Here is a 26,436-nt window from a genome sequence, read left to right on the forward strand (position 1 = left end):
CAAAATGTGTGATACAATCCCTAAAATGTGTAATAAATACAATGTAACATATAAATGTAAATAAAGGAAGAGGTTTTCAGTGTAATTTTGGATGTGTGGTACCAGTGTGGAACCAGTGGTAGGCAACCTGCAGCATAATAGGGTTCTATGTTTGGCCCACGAGACATTTTGGTTACTTTTGTGGACGCACAGAGTTGATAGATTCTTCTGGTTCCTGTCCACATCGTTTTTTTCCTACCAGTATTACTAAAGTGACATGCACATAAATTAAGAGCATATTCACTGTGCACAACACTGACTGAGAGAGCCACATGCTCTCTCTGTATCCAAAGCACTGCTACAGTTCAATCAGCACACCTCTGCAAATTCTAGGGTACACAATTGCAGTTAGCAAAATTACTCTATCCTGGAAGAACATCTTGGTTATGGCAATTTTGCTACCCTCATGCAGCCCATTTTTCTAGCCTAAATTTCCCATCGCCGCCCTAAACCACTCCCTGATTTAGTCTGATTAATTCAGCCTAAGTTTGCTGTGCGCCAAATAAAGGAACTTGAGCGATGAAATCTGAAGTCAAACTGAGTATTTTGGATCTCAGATAACTTGATACAGAACAGGACAAGGTGTTTTGGATTAGCCATTTAAAAATGGTCTCAGGGTCAATCCCAACAATAAGCACTTTTCTAACAAAATATTGTGTTGAAATTGTCAATGCCCATACAAAATAGGCAGTATGTAGGTAAAGATTTTCATCCAATATGGTGGTTTCAAGCAGTAGTCCATAGCCTTCTGGGAGACACGGGTTGTTGAGCATATTTCAGAGGGTCTGCCAATTAGGGATGTTAAAATGGTTAACCAGTTAAATGATACCACTTAACTGGTTAACTGTTTTAACCCAGGTCCCAACGTGGCTGCTCTTGCCCTGCTTGGCTGGCCACTGCCGGAGTTAACTGTCAAGGCCAGGTTAACTGGTGAGCATGCTTCTAAGCATGAGGCTTACCAGTATGCTTGCCATTTAACCCCTATTGCCAAGCATGCCTGATGTCAGACTAGGTAGGGCCCAGGCAGAAAGTGAAAACCCCGAGTCTCACCACCAGGTGCTGAAGACAAAGCCTGAGCAACTTAGCTTTGAAGTGCCCGCTGTGGCATGAAATAATCACCTTCTTTGCTGTCCCCTAATGCCAGCCGTGACTTTTGTATGCAGAAAAATGGTTGTTGTGGCACAGCTGGGCCATGGAGTGTTTAGAACATGTAAGGGAAGCTTCAGAAAGAAGAACATTGAGAATCCCTGCAATGCACCCAAACCTCATAATATGAATGGCACTCAGAATGAAGAGCTGACTTGACTCATTCACGACTTCATCCTTCTCCAGAGTGCTTTAGAGAGTCTGAACCTGTAGCTTAAACCACCAGTTCTCTCCAATCAAGATTTTTGGTAGCATTACTATAGTTTTTATATAACAAATATTATCTCATGTGCCTAGGTACCAAACTTTTACACAATATTTATAATGTAATCTGGATATGTATGTGAAAATCATATGATGATAACAGTAGGGACAATATTACATTTTCATAATGAATAAAAACATTGTAGAAAGAAAAATATTTGACATTCTATAAAATAAATCGCCCAAATTACTACATTTTAAACACCTATACAGTATTTTGACAAGCTTGCAAAAGCTCTACATAATAATTTGAGAAGGAATGATTGGCATGAAGAAGTTTATATGAAGTGCTTATTCCTTATTCATTGTGATAGGTAAAATACTGGAGGTTAGCAGCTATTGGAGCAAGGGTGGGCAAAATATGGCCCACAGCCCCGTGGGAACCTTGGGCAGGTTCCCTGCCTGCTCCGCCCCCACATGCTGCTCAAAGTGGTTGGCTGCAGGAGTCCTGTGCTTCTCTGAGCACTGCTGCATGCTGTAGGAGAGAAAGAAGCTTCACACATCGTTCCTGCCCCAACACAATTTCACAGCCCCTATTGGCTGAAAACTGGCCAATGGGAGCTGCATGGGACATATTTGCAGGACAGGCAGCACACGAGGGCTTGCGGTGTTCAGACACACACATGGCCCCCCACAGCATGCCGTTTTGAGCAGCATGCAGCAGTGTGAAAGACAGGGAAGCCTGAAGGTACTGCTGGGCTTCTGGCCAGGAGCCGCGTAGGTAAGCACCTCCAGACCAGAGCTTGCCTCTGGCACCCCAGTCCCTCTCTCCCCCAAACCCTCAATAACCCTGTACCCCAATCTTCTGCCCCAATTCACAACCCAAATCCCTGTACCCCTCCTACACCCTGTACCCCAATCTTCTGCCCCAAGTGTCAACCCAAATCCCTATACCCCTTCTATACCCTGACCTCAAGTCACAAACCCCTCCCAGACCCTGAACCCTTTCTCCAGCCCAGAATCTTCTCCTGCACTCATATCCTCTCCCAGACTCTGCACCCCAATCCTTTGCCCCAGATCACAGCCAAACCCCCTGCACCACTACCCCAGGTTCAGACCCTGAACCCCTTATTACACCCCTCCCCTCCAGGTCAAAATCCTCTCCTCCGCCCATACCCACACCCACTCCCAGTCCCTGCATCCCCTCCTGCTCCAGCTTACAACCCCCCTTCACCCAAACGCCCTTCCAGAACATACAACCTTCCTGCACCCCAATTTGCACCTAAGCTCCTTCCTGCACCCATCTTCCATCCCAGATCTCACATCTCCTACATTAATATCAGTGCAACCCTTGATCATTTACCAAATCCTTTGAATGCTCCTCACCCATCAAAAATTATTGCCCAGCCCTGTATTGGAATATGGTTCCTTCATTTATCAGGAGATTGCCTGTATGATCAGCAGGAGATCATAGTAGCATCCTCTAGCAGAGGTTCCCAAATTGGGGCATGGACTCTCTAAAGGGACATGGAATGTTTGAGGGAGCAGAGATGACCTGTACTTGCCGACAGTGAGTGTAGAGGGCAGCTGCTTTTAGTGTTACTGAGCATGCTCAGTATCAGCCAAGCAGTAAATTATCGGGAGAGTCGTGACCTTCCCACTATGCATCATCTCTGTGGGGAGCATGAGAAGCTTTAGGGGAAAAAAAAACCTTACTGCCCACATTTTACCCACAACAGTGAATAATTAGCACAATGGAGTCCTCTAGACATATCAGGTCCTCAGAAAGCACTATGCATTTAACTGTAGATGGCACTGTGCATTTTGACAGATTTCAGTTAAGCTTGCACAGCATTAGTTAGAGTTTTTGCCATCCGTATGTTAATCCATTTGCTACCACGTGGGGTGCACATTTAATTGTCAGTATCGACCACAACTGCAGTTTTGGTTTTCCTCTTATTACAATGGACCTCTGGATCTGTTTGAATCAATGCTTTGCTGTTTTTAATTTTTAGTGAGAGGTATGGTTTTTTAAAAATGATTGGCATGCTGTATGTCCTTGTGTAGCAGAGAGCGAGGTAGTAAACTACTACAGACCGAAAGAAGGGGGATGTGAGCAAATAAGTTTGAGAATCACTGCCCTATACCATCTAAAGGAAACCTTTAGTAATTTTTAATTACCAAGGATCTACCAGCTCTTTCCTCATCAATCTCATTCAGTATTTTAGCTTCCCTATTGATTAAATGTCAGTTTTTAAATGGTCAGTGACTAAAACTAATCAAACCTGTTGAAAGCAAGCAAAAGTGATCACACTAATGAGCAGTTGTTATGTTATTTACAATGTAAATGATTCTGTTCCTGTATCAATCCTCAAATTAAAAAAGGGAGGGTGGGGAGGAGGACAGAAATAACCAAGGATTACATTAAATGTAATGCAGTGAAATAGATATGAAGACCCTATTCATTTGTGAAGTATTCTGAAATCAAAACTGAGCCATACTTATCAATATAACAAATGCTCCGCAGTAAGGGGAATTCTGTTACACAGCATATCTGAACATTTTTGTGACTTCTCCATGAGGAAAATAAAACAAATAGTTAGATACGGCATGTCAAATCTCACACCAATTATCCACTTTATACAAGCTAAAAATATTCTGGATAAGGCTAGGTGGGTCAACAATTTGCCAGAGCATTAGCTCATGTAGACGGTTCCAGCTCATTAAACTCTGCTTCTTACATGCTTAAGTGACTTCTTGAACATCAGAAGGCTGTCCAAGATGAAAAAACACCTACAAAATAGTCAAGGAAGATCCCACTCTGATCATTTACCACGAGCCAACTGCTATCTTTAGCAATTGCATGGGCGCTCACACCTATCATATATCAAACAGAAACTGATCAAACACCTATATCTGCTCTTCTCTTGCAAGTTAGAACTGAGGTTTGAAAAGGCTTTCACAACTCCAGAGTCAAGGAATGATACATTTCCTCTTCCTTGTTCGCTGACCCTGTAATTCCTTTAAATAGCAGCTAGTCACAGAAAACAATATCCCTTTACTACTTTGAATTGCTAAAATATTTCTCATTGTATGGTATTAGTTTACACCAAAGGAATTTCAATTTTAAGACTCTGGAGTCACATCAGTATAAAACAGTGGAATAAAGTGGAACCTGTGCCACTGAAATCAGTAGAAGTTTTGCCATTAAATTGTATGGGAGCAAGATCTGACCCAAAGGGGGAAATCAGGCCTGGTGTATTACAAGTAAAGTGAATCTTGTCAATATGCTGGGAATTCTAAGAGAACAATTATATCATTTTTCTTGATAAACATAAGGGTTATACTACAGTGTGTGTGTGGTGGTGGGGGGGGGGGAGTGTTATTCACATATATAGAAAGCTGATTACTTGGATATTCTACAGTCACAGATAATTTTCCTCCTATAAATGTAAGGGGGAATCAGATCTGAGATTAGGTTCTATTCACAGCTCTGCCAATGCCTCACTGTTGGTCTTAGGACCACGTCACACCTCAGTTTTCCCTTATGTAAAACAGAGATATTAATATTATTTCATACCACTGTCAATGGGACTTTTGCCATTGACTTTATGGGGATGATGGACTTCACCAGTGTTCCTGCTAAGCTGTGCACTTTGGTAGTCATCCAGGAGAGATTCAGGTGCTGCCCAGCTGATTAGCAGAGGACCCTCAGCCACCCACAATCAGCCACATGTGTTTCCAATGGTGGTGCACATCTACACATGCCTCAACTCACATACAATGTATTCCACGTATGGATGGAAAAAATTAGAGGGAACATTGGATTCCGCCCCTAATCTTTGGGACGTTTATTTGAATTGAACTCTTGAACACAATGGTCACTGATCTAGTAAGTAATCAGTTTTGTTCTGCTTTCTACGATTGCAGCTGTGCATAGAAAAGCTAACACACTATGCTGCTATTTGTCTAGCTATTTTAACTTCTGTCATAGAGCCTTAGAAGTCCTATGGAACTTATAATGTAAATATTGTACTGTCCTCCACTTTTCTTGTAAGGTATTGATGTGCCTGAGCAGTCCCTCACAGTCCACTGATTTCTACTAAGAGTAATGGAATTAGATCTCCAACAGCGTTCTCATTCAATAAGTCTGCACTTGTCTCGACCTCTTTGGTACAGTAAGCTTACCCTGGAATTATTTGCACTGTTCTGTGCAGCAAAAGAGCCACTGTGTAAATTTTTGTATGCACATGATGCAATTCTGCACATTCATTGTACTTTGACATTAACCTTGCCTTACACCGTTTTCATCCCATTCTCCTCAAACCAGTATCTTGTCAACAATTAATGGGATGTTTGGACACTAATCTGCCTTTTTGATAGTCAAGAAGTTCAGCTCCTAGCTATTCAATGTTTACTTAAAAATGTATACATGTATCAATGAACTCTACTACCTCACAGCTATAAGAAGAGATGATATTTTGTTTAGAATTAAATGGCAATTAACTCCAACTGGGTTATTTAATGAAGCAAGCCTCTTATAAATGTAATGCTAACACAGCCAGGAATTTCTCTCCTGGTTTTGGACAATGGATGGCAAAGCTGAACATACAAAACTCCCTTCTCTGAAGAAATAATAACACCATTATTTGCTATGGAAACTAGAAGGTTTAAGGTAAACTTTAGTAAACTTTCCCACAGTGAGCTGAGTGCTCATTTGGAAGATCAGATTGGCATCATTTTCTGTTCCCTGTAGGAATGGGTACTCACTACTGCTCTGGAAAAAGGAAAAAAAAAACCATTCACAAAACAGAAAAGGTACATGGAGGGTTGGGTGGGGAGGGCAACAAGAGCAACTGAAAAGTGCTTAAAAACAAACATTAACTGAATTGTACCGCTTAATATTTAACAAATATGGAGTATGTCAAGTTTAACAAAGCATTTTTTTAAAATTGCTCTTGCCCTCTGAGGTAACCATTTGTTTCATTACATTTTCGAGATACAGTATTTTTTCCTCTTCAATTTCTCTCTCCTCAGTTCACTTTTTGGGAAAGGTTCTAGGCCTTCGTCTCCTCCCATCCACAGACAGGAGAAGCATTTGAGGACGAGAAATTTGAAAAAGGATGAGTTGGTTGCAAGGTTCACACTCCTTTCCCAAGAGCAAGCCTCTTACTGGCAAGTTGTATGTGGGTCAGGGCTGCTGCTCATCAACAGACTTGGGGGTGAACTCTGTTCCACAACAGTAGCTCCTGGCAGGGGAAGCTACAGTTCTAAATTTTGGCTGACATCTGGCAGGCACAAACTTCCCCATTGACAATGCCAGACTTCACTGATGACACCCATTGTGGCAAAGAGCATATTTAATTTATACACTCATCAAGTTTTATGTAATTCTGTATGGGTATGTCTACACTACAAAGTTAGTTCAAACTAACGGACGTTAGTTCAAACTAACTTTAATAGGCGCTACACTAGCGCTCCGCTAGTTCGAATTTAATTCAAACTAGCGGAGCGCTTAGTTCGAACTAGGAAAACCTCATTTTACGAGGATTAAGCCTAGTTCGAACTAGCTAGTTCGAATTAAGGGCTGTGTAGACCCTTAATTCGAACTAGTGGGAGGCTAGCCCTCCCCAGCTTTCCCTGGTGGCGACTCTGGCCAACACCAGGGAAACTCTATGCCCCCCTCCCGGCCCTGGAACCCTTAAAGGGGCACGGGCTGGCTACGGTGCCCATGCCAGGTGCAAGCCTGCCAGCACCCAGCCAGCAGACCCTGCACCTGGCACGGATCGAGCTACCCACCCGATGCCCCCCAGCCCTCCCCCTCTTCCCGGGACCAGGCTGGCGGCTCCCGGGAGCTTGCCCGGGACCGCAAGAGGCGGGCACCCACCTGGGCTAGTGCGGACATCATGGACCTTGTCCACGATCTCCGCACTAGGCACAGGAAAGTGGCCGTCTAGGGCAGGAGAGCTGCCAGCCTGGCCACCCAGGAGCAGGTGTGCATGAAAATCAAGGGGGTCCACTGAGACCCCCGACCCTGAGCTTACAATGGCCGTCCTGGGTCAGACCAAAGGTCCATCTAGCCCAGTAGCCTGTCTGCCGACAGTGGCCAACCCTAGGGACCCTGGAGGGGATGGACCGAAGACCGTGACCAAGCCATTTGTCTCGTGCCATCCCTCTCCAGCCTTCCACAAACCTTGGGCAGGGACACCACTCCTACCCCCTGGCTAATACCACTCCATGGACCCAACCTCCATGACTTGATCTCACTTCCCTTTAAACTCTGTTCTAGTTGTAGCCTTCACAGCCTCCTGCAGCAAGGAGTTCCACAGGTTGACTCTTTGCTTTGTGAAGAAGAACTTTCTGTTACTAGTTTGAAGCCTGCTACCCATTCCTTTCCTTTGGTGTCCTCTAGTCCTTCTTTATGGGAACTAATGAAGAACTTTTCTGTATGCACCCTCTCCACCCAACTCCTGCTTTTAGAGACCTCTATCCTGTCCCCCCTCCGTCTCCTCTTTTCTAAGCTGAGAAGTCCCAGTCTCTTTAGCCTCTCTTCGTATGGGACCTGTTCCCAACCCCTGATCATTTTAGTTGCCCTCCCCTCTCCCAGCCTCTCTCTTCCCCTCTCCCACCTCCTTTTCCCAGTCTCCCCCAGTTTTGTTCAATAAAGACAGATTCCATTTTTGAACACAATTGTCCTTTATTTTGTACATCAAGAAAAGGGGCTAGGGAAGGGTAAGTGGAAGGAGGTGAGGGAGGAATGGGGTACGAGCCCCCGATGGGGAGGACTGGGCTGGCTCTGCGGGCTTCTGGGGGTGGAAGCTCTCCTGCAGCCCCCCCAATTGCCCCCTCTCCCCAGATGGCAGCCTGCGGCAAGTGCAGCCGGGCTGATGGCCGAGTGGTGTGATGTGCCCAGTGTGGGCACTCCGGGCAGTCCAAGCCAGGACTGGTTTTCAAGCGGGGCACCCCTGAGAACTGTCTGTCCAGGGTGGGGGTCGGGTCTCTTTAAGCACAGCCCTCGGCTAGCCTGAGACAGCATCTCCACGCTCTAAGTCCTCCTCTGATGTCCTGCCGGCACTGCTTCCGGCCATCCTTAAGCCCTGTTCAGGGTCCACTTAATGTGGACATGCTAGTTTGAATTAGCAAAACGCTAATTCAAACTAGTTTTTAGTTCTAGACGCGTTAGTTCGAATTAGCTTAGTTCGAATTAACTAATTCGAACTAAGTTAGTTCGAACTAACTCTGTAGTGTAGACATACCCTATGTGACCTCAGTTTATTAAACAATTTGCATATTAACAAATAATTTGCATATGGCTATTTTTATCTTAAAATTAATGTTCCATGTCCCAATATTGGGATTAGGACATAGCCCTGTAGTTCTGGCTGGGGGAGTGTGAGAAAATTCAGTTTGTGGTGAAGTTTGCTGGAATACTGAGGGAGCTGGAGGCCATTAAAGGGGCTGAATGGAAAAGTTATCTGGGAAAAGCTTGGCTATAGCAAAAGAAATGTGTGTTTGTGAAAGTGTCTGGATAGAAGCTGAGAGTAACTGAAGTTTGTCAGGGGTTATCTGGGTGGAAGCTGCCAGCAGCTAAGAGTTTTCAGGAGTGCACCTGGAAGAGGTAGGTGGGCTGTTGGCTGCTTACTAGATGTCCCTCTTAGCGTATATCCCTGACATCATTGCCTTTGCTGGCTGCTGCACCTCTTGCCTGCTCCTTCTTGGCTTAGTTCCAGCAGAGGCAGCAACAAGACAAAAGTATGTGTGTCTGTCTATTCAGCCATGAGCTGCAACTACAGACCATGACATTGAGTCTGGGCTGTGAGAATGTGGGAGAAGGCCATCAGCATGTATGTTATGTCAGATGCGTGACAATTGTGTAGGTATGTAATTTAACAAATATTTAACAATGGGATTTACTTACTATTATTTCCTATACGTACCCACAGTAAGTGTTTATCAATGTGAGACAGAGAAGAATAACATAAGTACAATAACATGAATGAGTGCAACGAAAGAGGTATTTTTGGTATTCACTGGAAAAAGAAGGTCACGGATAGGGAATGAGTTTTCAAAACAGAACCGGACAATTACAAACTTGTGAGGCACATCACCAGAATGAGCAAAACTGAATGACAAGACATGGAATGGAATCCCAGATGTAGAGGAAAGCTTAAAAGACTTGTTTCCACCTAGAAGGTAATAAAAAGTGAGAGAAAAGTCTGTTTTTTCTTAACAAGAAATAGAGCTGCAATCAAACATCAGGACAGAGGTACTATGGCTGTCTTATACATTCAATGGACAAAAAAAGTTAACGAGAAGCTACACAGCACCCTTATCTCGAAATAAGCTATGCAATTTGTGGTATGCAAATTGTGTAGCTTATTTCAAGGTAATTTTGAAATAGCTTATTTCAAAATTTGGTGCTGTCTACACAGTGCTAAATTTCAAAATAAAGTGCAATTCTGACACGTCCCTTAACCCTTGTGGATCGAGAGTTACAAGGATGCCGGAATAGCATGCCCGTTATTTTGAAATATATTTCGAAACAACGAATGTGTTTAAAGACATGGAATTGCTATTTCGGGATACTGGAAAGTATCCCAAAATAGAATTGCTATTTCAGGATACTGGAAAGTATCCCGAAATAGTCCCACTATCTACACGTAGCCAAAAGAGTCCATATTTCATGAGCAAATGAAAAGACTTAACTTTCTCAAGCTCTATTTGCTTTCACTTCCAGCTGTCATTTTAATCCTCCTGAAGGACAGCAATCTCAACATCTTCCTTTGCTTATTGTTGTACGAATATTTCTTTATTAGGCCCACAGAGAGAAAACATATCACAGAGAAAGGCATGATGCTCTTCCTCCTCACAAGTAACAAAATGTTTGAAAATGTCAGCCTGTGTTCTGAGGTTCTACAATTTGGAGCCATATATTCTACTGATTACAACATCCTAAAATCCTAAGAAATAACAGTAATATCATTTGGAATCACTCGCTCCTTAAAATTCTATACTGAAGCACCAAAATGAATACTTTAAAAGTTCTCTCATGATACCCTTAGAATGTTTCTCATTTTCAATGAGCTGATTTAATGCTTCCAAATGCAAGAATTATATTTAACCTGGGTAAAAACTGGGAAAGACAGGCGATGAAATATTCCTTATTTTTATTTGTACAACATATTCTAGCTACCGTGGAGAGTGTATATGTGGTTACCAACAAACTATGCCAAAATTACATGAAAGACTCAAAATGATCGAAAGGATCGAAGCAAAGTCTTGCATAGTCATTGTCAAAGTAAAGTAAGAATTACAGTAGCTTTTCACACCCTACTTCTAAAATTAATGATGAGTGAAAACCCCACTACAGTGAGACATTTTCTATAGCAGAAGTAATTTCCTCTTATGCTCTTTTCCTGGCTATTTAGATAGGAACAATTGGGGATTATACTATTACTGAAGGTCAAGGCTGAATGATAATTTATTTTGATGCATGTTCTGATATATATATTCAGAATAACAAGGGTTATGAAATAATATCAGGTTGGAAATGGAGAGTAGATTTTAATTTGACTTTTTTAGATTTTATTATTTTAAAGTATGTTGGCTAGCAGTCCTGAACTACAGTCCAGACACTTTTAATTTAATTGTACTAACTGATTTGTAACTGGCCCGCCAAAACTCCATTTGTGTGATAACAGAGTGCATATGGGTACATATGGGATATGGAAATTAATCCCACTTCTGTGGAGAAACCATTTAATAACTCATATGTTATTTTATCTTTTGAGTTATCAGTGGGCTTTCCTCCAGAATTTTCTAGGGAATATGTCCTTGGAGTTTCAAAGGAAAAAGATTGTAGTTGGACTCTAGGAATTTGTGATCTCAAGACAATTTTGAGCTTAGCTTTGCCTATTACCAAGCATATCGCCTGGCCAATAGCAGGTTGAATATGGCTACATGATTCTGCTTCAACCAATTAAACCATGTTTTACTCTTTTGTGTACCATAACCAGTGGAACTGCAGTCAGAAGGCCAATACTCCCAAGAAGGACTCCTGTTGAAGGGCACCAGCACCATAGACAAGGGATCACAGGTAATTCTGCTAAAAGCAATGCAGCCAGAATAGTGCACAGAGTTTTAATAAAGTTTGACTTGCTCAATGTAACCTGAATTCAGCTTCACACTTTTGAATAAAACATTCTGAATGCTCATTGCCTATACAGGAAGCCCTACAATGACTGCCTGCTAACTCCCCTGCCCTCCCACTCCCTTTCAGAACCTCTTTCCCTCCCTACCATCCTACAATTTTAAACAGACAAGTGAACACACACCCCTTCCCATTTCTCCTTCCCTCCCTCTGACTCTACATCCCACTTTCGATAGCACACATGGATCAGTAGGCATTATGGTGCCATATAGATTCAGAGGCATTTCTGAAGCAACCATGACCAGTTGGAATAGTAAGCCTCCTTATAAGAAGGAACGGGAGCAGATTTTCACTCAGTTAGTCAGAAGGCCTGAGACTGAGTCACTATGAGATCCACTGTACCCTAGAAAAAGGCAAGGATCTTGAGTTGTGGAGCTCAAATGGAATTGCTGTAGCTTACCTCCCAGTGTATCTCAGCCTTGATTACAAGAGTGGACTATCATGGCCGATGAAATCCTGTTTCCAACGAATCAATGACGGGTCAAGGAAAGCACTGGGTGGGTAGAACAGACGGTAGAAGGGAGGAAACCAAGGTAGAAGGGAAATTGTTGGGAAGTTAATCTCATAGGAGGAAGTAATAGGTGGACTGTGAAGTGAGAAGAAAGAAATGTTCTTCTCTATCAATCTTCTAATGTGTATAGAATAAAATATGTATGAACCGGAGTCATCTGTTTACAGTTTACTGTGAAACCCATTACTCCTTAGGTTCAAAGAATGAACTCCAGACATGAATACTACTTTCTGTCTATAAGTTTAATGCTAAGTCTACAATGACAACTTACAGTGCAGTTAATCAGTTCCCAGCTCTGTAACTCCCAAGAGTTTACACTACTAGCTCTGTGGTTGCTATTAGCTCGGTAAACCACCTCGACAAGAAGAGTAGAACTTGTTGTGCTCTGGATACAGGTCTGGGATGCCAGTCCCATGAATGTCATAATGTACTACAGTGCTGTGATAAGTCTCTGGTACCGATCCCACAGTTTGCACCTCTCAGGTCATTGGTTTGAACTCTACTGCCATCCCTGCAGGTGACCAAACTTCACCCTTACTCTTTGCATTCCAGTGAAATTTTAAAAGCTCTTTTCCTGTTTGCTTTGGGATGCAAAGTTTGCTCTTAGCACATCTTTCCAGGTGAACACCCATGCTCCACACACCAGGAGATCCCCTATGTGGAGTGATGCTGAGGTGCTGGACCTCATCCATATTTGGGGAGAGGAGACAGTTGAGTCCCAGCTGTGCTCCAGCCATAGACATTATAATACATACAGGCAGAACTCTACGTTCATGACCAAAAGAGACTATGACCAAGATGCACTGCAATGCAGGGTTAAAGTGTAGGAGCTGTGAAATGCTTACCACAAGGCATGGGAGGCAAACCACCACTTGGGTGCAGCATCGACAACCTACCAATTACACAAAGAGCTGGATGAAATACTTGGGGATGACTCCCCCTCAGCTCTGAAGACCCCTGTGGATACTTTGGGGCCTTGCAGGCATCCCACAGTGGACTGAACCAGAAGGAGGAAATCTTGGATGAAGGTGCTGAGGGGGAGAGGGACCAGATCCAGAGGATGGTTTAGCCTCCACAGAGGCATGCAGTCAGAAGCTATTTTCTACCCTAGAGGAGGCTATTCAGTTACATCAGCTGGAGGTCAGTGAAGCACAAACAGCACAGGATTCACCTGGTAAGTGGCTTTCATTTCTGGAAGCACTGAAGCAAGTTGTTGGGGGAGGGAAGGTTTCAGAAAGCAGGCTTGGATCTGTGTGGTGCTAGTACTGACACAGGGCTAGTCAGAAGCGAAATAAGAGTGTTGGACTCACTTCCTGGTAATCAGCCTCACAGATCTCATCAAAAGTGTCAAGGAGATACTGGTCTATTTGCCTCTGCAGATTCCATAGCAGCACTCATGTATTCACTGACCCATTGGGGTAACATTCCCATGCCTCTGTGCCGTGGGGTGGATGGGCCATTGCTGCAAACAGGCAAGCTGAATAAGGTCCAGGATGGAAGCTGCTATCTTGCAGAAGAAACCTTCTTGTTTCCCTTCTCACCCTCAGCAGTGAAATATGTTCCAGGATTACCACAGTCTGTGGAAAATGGTGTGGCCATTACTGATTATAGGGCTCTCCCTGCAGCGTTAGCTCTCTCCAAGACACACCTGCCCAGATTACAATAAGGCCCTGTCTCAATGGTTAACTCACCATTTTGGGGGCTTTGTGTCTTACATGTGCTTACCTTGGGACAGCCAGCCAGTAATAAGTATGTGAACAGCACTTATATTTAAACTGGGTTGCGTCAGTGCTTTGTCTAGTATTAACAATGGTCTCTCTGCAGATTGTAGCATTTAAGCATCACAAATTTAACCAGCCTTCCTTTTTATAACCTACTGAATGCCTGCACAGGTAAAGGAAGTGTCCTTGGAGAAGTCAAGATGACTTGACGCATGAGGTTATGCTTCAGGCTGCTGCTGACAAGAAAGAATTGAAGGAGTGGCGGGACAATGAGAGGAGGGAGTGGAAGGAGAACACTGAGTGCTTGAATGAAGCCAGCAGTGCTTGAATGGAGCAGCTCTTAAATATTATGCAGTGCCAAGCTGACATACTCGAGGTGCAGCTAGCACTTCACACAGAGCAGCTCCAAGAACGTTCCCCTCTGTGGCTGATGTCCCAAAACCATTTTCCATGTATTGCCCCCACCTCTCACCACGAACATATTTTAGCCACCATCCTGTTCCTAGTCAGCACACTCTGCACTCCACACCTGCCTCTTTACCATCCAGCCCTGCAGATTCCCACAGGCACCTATGCACTCAACTGCCACCTTTGCAGTTTAGCCTTCCTGAACTGCAGCACCCATTGCACAGCACAGCAGACGGCTTGGCTGAATATTATACCTGGACATACAAGAAATCTGTAAACATGTGAGGGCCTCGACTCCTCCCTTGCTCCCTCCCTCCCACAAAGTGCAAATGTGTCATGCTGTGTCCGTGTGGTCTACATTTGTCGTTTTTAATAAATGAAATCGTGGGCTTGAAAGCTATCTTTGTTCCATTACATGAAAGTGAGCAAGCATAGCCCAACAATGCGACAGGCACTTCTGTATCATATGGACCAATCAGAGGCCCTTAGTAGCACTGCAGCCACTGCTCTCCTGTGTATGGCAACAAATATTACTGTCTTTCAGTATCACACTGCTGCTTCAGGGTTTCCCTGATTGTTATGGCCCCGCACTGTTCTTTTTTCATAGCCAGTGCCTCAGGCTGTTCAAACTCAAGCTCCAGGCACTGAGCTTTAGGGATCCAGTACTAAGTGATGCTTTCACCCTTCCCTTCACAAATATTATGGTACAATACATGGCTATATAGGGATGCCGTCACTGGCCAGGTCCAGCTTCTCATACAAACATTGTCAGTGGACTTTTAAATGACCAAAAGGACACTACACTGTCATTCTGCACCACTCAGCCTGTCAAGGCTCCTAGGTTTCATGAGCTACAACATTAAGGGGTAGGTAGGGTCTCCAAGGATCACACTGGGCATTTCAACATTCCCCACAGTGATCTTCTGGTTCAGGAAGAAAGTCTCCACTTGCAGCTTCCTGAACAGGCCAGTGTTCCAAATGATGCATGTGTCATGCACCTTTCTGGACCAGCCTGAGTTAATGTCTGTGAAATGCTCACTGTGATCCACAAGAACCTGGAGAACCATGGAGAAAAAACCTTTCAGGTTGAATGTACTCGTCAGTTAGGTGCTCTGGTGTCAGAATTGGAACATGTGTGTAATTGGTCACCCCTCCAAAGTTTGGGAAGCCCATCTGTGCAAATCCCTCCAAAATTTCATGCATGTTGCCCAGAGTCATGGTTTTTTAAGGCAATCTGAGACGGATGGCTCTGCACACTTCCATCAATACGTCATCAAGAGATGACTTTCCCACTCTAAACGAGGTATGTTAAATTGAGTTTAATCAACTAATTGATGGACTTTCCATTGACTAGTCGATAAGTGGGGGAAACTGTGGTGCTGCAGCAGGATTAGCTCCTGGCCCCAGGACCGAACACCGCTTTGGCTCTGCCGTTTAAATGTATTAAAGATATTTTAAATGTACACATTTTAAAAAGCAGAAGCACAGCAGGGGTACAGACCAAGCGCAAGCTGGGACAGGTGATTCCCAGCTCGCACCTGGTCCCCTCTGCTGCGCTTCAGCCTTTTAAATGTATTAGGAGCTTGCTGGCTCTGTCTCTGCCTCCCCTGCGGACACTGATAGAAGCAGCAAGGTGGGGGGAGGAGGGAACAACTAATTGAGTTGCTTATGCTTATCAGATAGTTGATTAGTTGCTTACAACCTTGCTCCGAACTGATTGGCAACCAGTCAGTAGCTGTCTGAAGTAACCAGCTTCCACAGTGCAATTGTCATGTGCTTGTCCATCAGAAGGGCAGCTTTCATTTTCATGTCCTTGCACTGCACGTTAGGGGTGAGCTCATCCCACAGTCCCATTAAAGTGTCTTTTTGAATCCAAAAGTTCTGCAGCCACTGCTCATCATCTCAGACTCACATGACAATGTGATCCCACCACTCAGTGCTTGCTTCCCCAGCCCAAACGTGGTGTTCCACTGTGGTCAGCATCTCCAGGAATGTCACAAGAAATCTCATGTCATATGTGTCATGTATGACAAGCTCAGTGTCTGACTCCTCATTGTCACTTTGCAGCTTACGGAATAACTCAACTGCTATTTGTGACATGTTAGTGAGACCTGTTAGTAGTCTCTTAACAGTTCAGGATCCATTCCCACAAACCAAAGAGGCACAGTGTACAGTACAAAAGTCACTGAAAGATGGTGCCAAATGCTGAGGGGAACATAGGGGATGCAAAGTAATGTACCACAGGGCATTGGGACAGGATTCAGGATGTCCCCACAAAACACCATCCCACCACTCCTCCAGTCCCCCACATGTTCCCAAAAGCTTCAGGAACAGAACAAGAAGTGATCCTCTGTGGGAAAGCTGCCCAGAGTGCACTGCTCTGAATGCCACTGCAAGTGCCACATGCTACTGCGCTGGTAGCTGACAGTGTGGCCCACAGCTTATTTTGGCTTCAGCCCTGTTGTGTAGACATGCCCTAAATATTAAATCCTACTTTTCAGCCAGCAAGGCAGTAGTTTTCTACTATACTCTTAACTCTAGTCTGTGTTCCATATAGCTCTGCATCTCTTAGCTGTAAAATGTACTCTGATCATTTACAACTTTCAGGATCTCACTATCTGAACTCTCTCTTACAGCCTTGATTTAAAATAATATTTATTAGCAGAGGTCTTTTCAGAAGCTCAGCTAAGATTAGGCACTGAAGCCAATGAAGATTGCTTCTGTTACCATAAATCAAAGAGAGGGATAACTGTTTAATCTTTCAATTTTTTAAAACAAATCTACTTATTAATGGCTCAGACTTTCTATATTGCTCCTAATTAGCAGGGCCATGTGCTGGTCCATATAAAATCATCTGAGATTTAGTTTTAGTTTAATTTTCTGTGAAGACAGAGGGTGTCCAGATAGTTTATACACAATTCTTTCACTTCTGGAGGCTTAGGTTTGAATTTGGTTTAGATTATAAGTGAAATGAGTTTAGTGGTCTCATCCTCATCTTTAACAAAAATGGTTCTCATTACAAGCCACTCCATGCTGATTTTCACACACATGACAAATCTCTACTAAAGGAACAACAGCAGTGGAATAAAAGAAGTCTGGGAGGTCTAACCTGAGTTGCACTTGGTAGTTTAAATGAGGAAGCTTGCTCAGAACTGTAACACACTGAACGTCTAACGATATCAATCCCTCAATTCATTGGCAATAAAATTCAACAGTCTAAATATTACAAACACAAAGACACATATGATATGACAACACTAACAGACAACTGACAGTATAGTATCATACTCCCAACAACATCAAAAGGAATATACTCCAAAATGTCATGCCACTCTTTACCCCTGACTAACTGAAACCGACAAAAGCAAGTAAACAGGGTTAAGGCCAGCACACCATCTTTATATCATCCTGTTAGGCCTACTGCAGGAGGCTGAGAACATTGTATGTGCTGCAATGTATAATGGGTAATATGAGAGTCCTCTTATCTTTGAATTGCCTTTTTTGGGGCAGGCCAATAACTCTATTTCTGACGCCTTCAAAAGCTGCTGATCTAACATGTCACAACCCCAGATGAGCTCTCACTGCTGGACATTCACAGACTATTGTGAGGAGGCCCACATCACTGGATCCTATGTGTAGGGACCTACCAAATTCACAGTCCATTCTGGTCAATTTCACGATCATAGAATTTTGAAAACCTTAAATGTAATGATTTCAGCTATTTAAATCTGAAATTTCACAGCATTGCAATTGTAGGGGTCCTGATTCATAAAGGAGTTCTGTGTGTGTGTGTGTGTGTGTGTGTGCGTGTGTGCGCGCGCTGCAGTACCCTTACTTCTGAAATGCAGCTTGCAGCAATGTTGCCTTTAGAGCTGGGCAGCTGGAAAGTGGTGGCTGCTGGCCAGGAGCCCAGCTCTGAAGCCAGAGCTGCCACCAGCAGTGCAGAAGTAAGAGTGACATAACATGGTATTCGTACTCTTACTTCTAAGTTGCTGCTTAGCTAACAGCTACCACTCTCCAGTTACCCAGCTCTGAAGGCACACTGAAGTAAGGGTGGCAATACCATGACCCACTCCCCCCAAAAAACCCTTGTTTGACTCCCTGCAGCTCCCTTTTGGATCAAGACCCCCAATTTGAGAAACACTGGTGTCCTCCATGAAATCTGTATAATATAGGGTGAAAACCCAAAAAAAGACCAGAGTTCACCATCCATGAAGCATTTTTCATGGCTATGAATTTGGTAGGGCTCTACCTATGTGCATTAAGGTTCCAGAGTCTGAATAGAAAACAGACACTACTGTTGTCTTGGGGGCCTAGTGGTACATTCTTGGGTCTAGTGACGCACTCTTGGGGAGCAGACTGTTTGCCTAGCACCCTGACCTAAGAGTTACAATGCAGCCCATTGTCCAACTTTTGAAGTAGTGATAACCCTTCAGACTTCTCCATAGCTTAAACATACCTTCTCTAAGATCTCCAGCTGGAAGTATATTTTGGACCCACAGACTAACTCTTCAAGGACATATAGTAGGTATAACACATAAAATGGAGTGGAACTTTGCACAGCATTCTAAAATGATTGCTCTTTACTTAATTGCTTGAGATCTATACAAAAATAATAAACCCTACAACAGAAAAATTCCAGGTTGATAAACTCAGTTCCACAATTTGAACAGTATTCTTAGTATTTACTGACAGGCAAAAAATGATTAGGGGGCACTGCAGTATATGTAATCTGGGAGCCTATCCTGGGAATAATAGGCAAAATGGTCACTATTGCCAATACTCTCAGTTTCGGGGGTGTTTTTTATCTGTCTCATGAAAACATGATGGAAGGCTGCCAAATCACAATATTTTCTTTATTAAATATAGCCACTAGCTCCTTATCCTGTCAATAAGGCTGAAGACAAGATGGCTACCATGCTCCAAGACTACGTCTACACTGCACCTCTCTTTCGCAAAAGCCTATGCAAATGAAGCGTGGATTGACATATTGCTGCGCTTCATTTGCATAATTAATTAGCAGCCGTTTTTGCGCAAGAGGGGGTTTTTGCGCAAAAAGGAGCTGCGTTGCCTCTTGTGCAAAAATGCCCCATAATTAATTATGCAAATGAAGTGCGGCAATATGCTAATCCGCACTTCATTTGCATACACTTTTGCAAAAGAGAGGCGCAGTGTAGACATAGTCTTGGAGTCTCTCTGTATGTCAGTGCTGCCCAAACGGTGGTTCTTGACACACTAGTGACCCATGGTAAGGTTCTAAATGCTTGCTGCGTTCAAGGATGTTTTTATCCCACGATTGACTTAGGCAAATGTATACTTCTGACCCATTTTAGATGGAGGCCTGGGATTGAGGGTGGGCAGTTGGAGAGCGACAGAGGGTGGCCAGGCTACACATGAGTAGCTCTGCAACTCTCAGCACAAGGTTACGATGCCATTCACTCAAATTTGGCCCAGCTTCTTCTTTGTCATTGCAGAGCCCTATGGGAATGAAACCAAAGCTGCTGAGACGTATGTTCAAGGCAGGCTCACTTTCAACACTGTCCTCCCCCAGTCCCGAGCCTCCCCTCTGCACCAAGCCAGGATTACATTTGCAGTGCCGGGGCAGAGGGTGCATATGTGTAATATGGGATCATAAAAGAGAGAAAATGCAGTTGGTGAAGGCTTTAGTAAAAAGTTTAGGGACCACTGCTATATGTGGAAGTGAGGCTGACCTTAATAAAGTTGGCTGCCACCTCTCTTTGTCTTCAATTAGAGTGGAACCATGCCCACAGGCAAAATGATTGCCACTTGATGTTCAGGAAGCTAGACAGGACACAAGGAGTGTTAGCAGCAGCAGAGACACTGCATGATGAATAGTAAGAATGAGGGAAAGAGGGCAGTGAGGGGAGCAGGAAGATTTGGTGCAGAGGATGTGGGGGGCCAGAAGGAGACTGAAGGGGATCGGGGGATTGGATGGCAGCTCTCCTTGACTAGTGAGGGTGGATATAGGAAGCCCCCTCTGAGCAGTCAGGAGAAGGCAGTGTTGCAGCATTACTACCTCTTACAAATTAGTTTGAGTCACAGGATTTTTTTTGCAGCAGGAGCTCTCATGAGTCTGTGATTTTCAGGGTTCATGCAGGCAGAGCTGCCATATAGCCTTGCTTTCAGGTATGGCCCAATGGCACCGACATTCTTAGAGCACCACGATGCAGGGGAGGAGGGAATTAGCAAAGTGATGCCCCAGGCAGAAGCGAAGCTCTGGTGTGGCTGGAAGGTGAGTGTCAGGAAATGGTGCCACTTGGTCTCCTCTGCCTCCTTGGCCCTGGGGCACTAGGAGGCAGAGGAGTGTTGTTGCTGGGGCAAAACAGTAATTCGAAAGGGATGGCAATTCCTCTGTCTCAGAGGTAGTCTGTCTCCATCCAAATAGCACAGGAAAGGTGTACACTAAAAGTTGATGTTTCAATCTGAAAGATAACACATTGACAGTGGAACAGAGAGGAGTTAAAAAGCCAAAAGTCAGACTAAAATCACATTTTTTTTAAATCATGATTCTTTGGGTCACCCTCATACTTTTGGTGATTTGACTCAACATTTTTTAATCTTTTCATGCTCATGATTTTTTTATCTCCAAGTTGGTAATAGTGTATTTTGCTCTGGAAAAATGCAGTTCACTTCTACAATTAAGCTACATATAGACTATTATACTGGTAACATGAAATTACTTTTTTCCCCGTTTTTTTAACATCAAGGTCAGGGTGCGCATTATCCATAGGAGGTTTTATTCAAAGTCTTCATTTGGCGTTTCCGCAGCACTTAATTAATCGCTGGACACCAGAGGTTAAGTTGATTTTTATTAGCATCGACAAGCAACTATATGCATAGTTTCAAAAAGGTAAGTTAAACAAAGGAAATCAACACTGCAGCGTAAACAACCAAATACCGTATGTTAATTGATCTTCTACTCATCTTCGAAGCCCTCGAATTCACATTTGTTAGACTCTTCCTCAAACAGACGAGCAATATCTTCCGGGGTATAGCCCTCGACATCTTCATCCAGGTAAGACAAATCATTGTCATCTTCGCATACCGGTAATTCGCCCTCGGACAATTCATCGTCACTCGGATCCATCCACAGGGCATCATCCTCGCTGACATCCATAGCATTAGAGATGCTGCATTTCAGAAACCCCTTCCTTATGATAGCAGGATCAAGTTCAACCCAGACATCCGCTATCCACTGGGTAACATCTTGCAGCGTTGGTGTTCGCATACATCCACTTGCAGTAAATGTATGTTCACCTTCCAACAACCAGGTGTTCCATTTCCTGCGTAGTGCATCTTTCATTGGCTTGTTAACTGTCACGTCAAGTGGCTGCAACATTTTGGTCATTCCACGAGGAATAATTGCCAAGTCTGTTTTGTCCTGCTGAAGCCTTTTCTTGATGGATGGCATACAATGACACCGAAATGCATCCAAAACTATTAGAGACTGCTTTCTCATAAGTCCACCTGGCCGCTTCGCCCAAACCGTCTAATCAAACATTAAAGCTTCGTCAATCCAGCCTGTAGGGTGAACACGCACATGAACAGTGTTCGGGAATATAACATTCTTTGGCACTGTCTTGTGCTTGAACACAATATAAGGAGGCAGCTTCATTCCATCAGCCATGCAAGCAAGCATTACGGTAAACCTAGACTTTTCATGGCCTGTGGTAGCAATGGAGACGGTCTTGGCACCTTTCACTTCAAGCATTCTGTTGTAGGGATTATCTAAATGTAATGGTGTCTGATCTGAGTTACCAATTAATGAAAGGTCATAACAGTGCTGACTGCGTAGTTTTATGATAAACTTTTAGAACTGTAGTACCTTGGTGTCTGAGTCCCTGGGCAGCTTCTGTGCAATTGTTGTTCGGCATCGGACCGATAGACCATGGCGATTCATGAACCGATTGCCCCAGCCATGTGAAGCTTTATACCCGGCTGTGTTAGTGCACGTTTTGGCAATGGTCAAAGCCTTCATTCTAACCTCTGCAATGCTAACACCATCGCCTTGTTGTCTACGCTCAGCAATCCATTCAACCAGCTTGGCCTCCAACTCAGGATTTGCAGCGCTTTTACCTCGCTCAGCCATCTTCATCCGAGGCAGCGCTTGCAGGAGCTCTTTCTGCCATCTCCGAAGCCAAATGTTAGACTCTGCTATGCCATCAAATTCACAGCTGGCAGCTCTGTTGCCATGAGCCTTAGCATAGCTAACAACTTTAAGTTTTTCAGCAGTCGTGTAAGATCGCAGACAACTCATGGCATCCCAAAGAGAGCATGTAAATGCCGTGCACTGTATACTCGTGCGCTCTCGCGTGACTACTCGGAAATACAAAAAAGAAAGATAAAATACGGCAAAGTTGGGATGCACATTATAGATAGGAGTTCAGTTTATGCCGGAATTCTCATGTTTAAAAGGTAGGTGCGTATTATGCACAGGTGCGCGTTATAGTCAGGATTTTACGGTATGTATTATAATTATGCTCAAGCACAATCATTACTTTCACCCCTCAAATTCATTTTAATTTTAATTATTTAAATTAAAATATCACAAGGGAGAAATCTCTGTTAAAGACTATATGTCTAAATAATTTCCATTTCTAAAAGAAAGAGAAGGTGACAAAACAGCCCTTATAAAAGGTTTATAACTTGTCCATTCAAATTTGCTTCAGGCTGAAATTTGTATGAAATTTCTCATTCTCAATGCACATTATTTATTTTACAAAGTTTCACAGAAATTGGTTCGTCTGGGTTTTAGTTATAGTGATGTAAAAAGGATATGTCTTCCCTGTTTTCAGTTTTAAAAAATGGAAAGCCAAAGCCCTTAACTATTTCTGAGAGAGAGAGAGAGAAAAAAAAACAGGAGGTAAAAAAAAGACTGATTTTTTTATTTCTTTTTCTTTTCTTTTTTAGATGAACTGAACAGCAAATTAACACATTCGGGCTACATCTAGACTAAATCCCTTTGTCGGCAGAGGGATGTAAATGAAGCACTTCAAAAGTGCAAATGAAGCCGGGATTTAAATATCCCGTGCTTCATTTGCATAATCATGTAATGGTGCTCTTTGGAAAAAGCGTTAATTTGAAATTGAAACCGCAGTCTAGACGCGGTTCTTTTGAAAATGGGGTGCTTTTTCGAAAGCTCCTGTAAGCCTCATTTTTTGGTGTTGAGGTTTACAGCACCCCGTTTTTTAAAGAGCGCCATTATGTGATTATGCAAATGAAGCACAGGATATTTAAATGCTAGCTTCATTTGCACTTTTGAAGTGCTTTATTTACATCCCACTGCCGACAGAGGAGTGTAGTCTAAACGTAGCCTCAGAGTCACAATGTAGTGCCCTTGTATTGTTTCCAAAGAGACAGATCAGATTAAAACAACTTTTCCCCTATGGAAAAATAATATTTAAAAAAAAGGAAAAGAAGAACAGTAAAAATGCAGGTGTGAAAACAGAACTTTACAGAGATTTCTCCCTGCTTGTTTTAAATGGAGTGATGCTTGGAGTCTGCAAATATTTTAACAGTGGACATGCACAAAATTGATTCCCTTTCTCCTGTGATAAATTCAATGTACTAAGAAAGTTTATGGAGTGGTTAGGATGGACTTATTCATGGAACAAAAACATCTTTTATAGTTACAACAACTAATAAGGATTTTCTTCTTCAAAAATACACCAAGTACATTGACAGACTAGCTCGCTGTTTAACTTTGTGCAATTTTCAACTGAGATAATGTTTACCCCAAGGCAAAAAAAGTTAGTGCAATGGGATTGCTCTGTAGAAATGCTGAAAACATGCATGAATCCTATAGGTGTTTTAACAGCATCCACAGAAGGAAAGAAATCCATCAAAGAAAGGAAAATCAATTTGGTGGCAAAAATTTTACCAAGAGGTCAAGATAATTCCTCTGCAAGCATGGCGCTACTCTATAAAGTATTTAAATATGCTTTGTGAAGTCCAGCAGTCTGGAAGAGACATCCCTTCATTTCAAATGGTCACTGAAATGGATAGTTTACCATGTAGCACAAACTGCCTTGTCAGAGGCAAAAGGGTATGAATTCTTCTGAAAATGTGTAGTTTTGAATTATGAATTATTATTTTGGATTAATTGATTTTTAAAATACTTAAACAAACAAACAAACAAAACAGTGTATGCTGAACACTCCAAATATAATAGATCAAGGTTAAGGGACAGTGTAACTAACAAATTTAGTGACAGGTTAAGATCAAGGGATGTCTTGACATTCTCCTCAGAAAGGTCAATCTAGCAGGTCTGCAATGTAAAAATGAAGACTCTGCCATCATTGCCATGGCAAAAGGTCAGACACAAGCTGATTGGTGATAGAATTATCAAATTAACCAATCGATGTGTGTGAGTAATAGATGTAAGCAATCCTTAGGGAGCGCCACAGGGCAAATGCCAGCTCATCAATAACACATTGCTTAGGAAAAGAAGATCCTCTCTTCAATCCATGTCCTTTACATTAGCAGCAGTATCAAGGAATTAAAAAAAAAAAACCCAACAGGAACAGTTTGCAATATGCTTCTAGTCAGGACACTAAAATATCTTTGCAGAACAACTTCCATTACATATTGAGGTAAACAAGAGCTCACTAATAATCCATTGCAAGTGGACATTGAGAAATCCTGTTCAGAACAAATAAAGAAAAATAATCAAGTCTTTGAATGTCTGTCAGACACTCAAGTAGACTTCATTAAGAATAGTATTTTACCTGTGCAGTTACAGATATATAAATTTCAGACTTGACTATGTGTCAATCATTGCAGTTTAAAGAAAATACAAAACAGATTAGAGATGCCCTTGCACTGAGGTTTTCAGGGGGTTCAGTGACCTTGTTAAGAATGCAGAAGTCTACAGTAATATTTTAAAGAATGTTATGTGTCCCTCTGATTACTATATGGTTCAAGCAGTTAATTTCTGCAAGAGCTCACTGCAAGCCCACAGGAATGCAAACAATCACTTTAGACACTCCAATCATCATACTTAATGGACAATATAGAGGTCGGCCCCTTTAAAGTGTTACCTCTGTCCATGCTGAACACAACACCCTTGGGCTTTGAACAGCAGGGGAGGCTTTAGGAGGGAAAACTGAAACAAAGAACTGTAGGGTAGATAAAAGGTTGAGGCCGTGAGCTCAAGGGAGAGACAGTGACTGAAGGGAAAGAGACTGAACCCTAGAAGCAGGGTATGTGGGACAAACTGGGCCTATCTATGCTTTGAAGGAAATTATAAACTTGAGCTAAGTAAGGCAGCATGTATATAGGCTTCTGTGACTGTTTCTGCTATTTTGCAATAAATAATATTCTGTGCTGAAGATGCTGTACTGAGTCACTATCATTGATCACAACTCACAAAGGAAAGATTCTTGCAGATGCCATTTGGACCTGATAAAGAATCGTGGCTGCTGAACGGGAGTTCTATAGGCTGGGTACCTGGTTTGTGGGTAGGAGAACCCTGAAATTCCATTCCAGGATAAGAGAAGATAGAGGCTTGTTTCATGAAGGGAGTGCACTGCAAGGAGACTAAAAAGGGGTCAAATGTGCAGCTTACCATGTAATTGTGACATCTTGGTGTGAGCAGTCGGATGCGACAGAGCCTCTTTTCCACAGGACACAGCCACAATGTTGTTAACTGTTTCATGACTAGAAGGGGCAGAGTGGACGTTATTTCCACTGTTGGTGATAACCAGCGTACACAATTAAGGCTTTTGTTAGATCATCCAACACCACAGGAATTGCATACTACACCTTCAGAAAAGTATAGCAGAACTCACCTGCTAGTACACTCCACAGCTCCAGTGTCCTGGAGTCACTATATAATTTTTCTCCCTACAAAGGCACAATGCTCCCAGTGGTGCCCCTTCTTTCCCTCACATGGTTCTGGTTCTGGGAATCTTAATTTAGCTCTAAGGATGCATCTATTATCGTGGCAATATGATATTGCTATTATCACAGTAGGGATGGTAATATAGTAGCACTCAGTTCAACAATCTACTCTGCCATCGATAAACTTGCGTAATGTCTATTAATGTTAATGGGAGTTATGTGCACATATCAATGGCAGACCCAGAGCCTAAGTGAGCGCAATTATAACCCCTACTGTGAAATTCTCTGAATGCTATTTTTACATAGCTTTTATTATAGCTGCATATGACACCACC

At 42.9% G+C, this 26,436-nt stretch overlaps 1 protein-coding gene and 1 pseudogene across 5 annotated transcripts in view; one reads left to right on the forward strand and one right to left on the reverse strand.

Annotated features, from left to right (window-relative positions):
- Positions 1–26,436, reverse strand: part of NPAS3 (neuronal PAS domain protein 3) — an 888,615-nt gene that overhangs the window by 338,754 nt on the left and 523,425 nt on the right. The gene's annotated exons all lie outside the window — the stretch shown is intronic.
- On the forward strand, positions 12,073–13,373 carry LOC149524315 (uncharacterized; annotated as a pseudogene).

Source organism: Pelodiscus sinensis, chromosome 5 (genome assembly GCF_052426305.1).
Source record: "Pelodiscus sinensis isolate ZL-2025 chromosome 5, ASM5242630v1, whole genome shotgun sequence".
Lineage (NCBI taxonomy): Eukaryota > Metazoa > Chordata > Testudines > Trionychidae > Pelodiscus > Pelodiscus sinensis.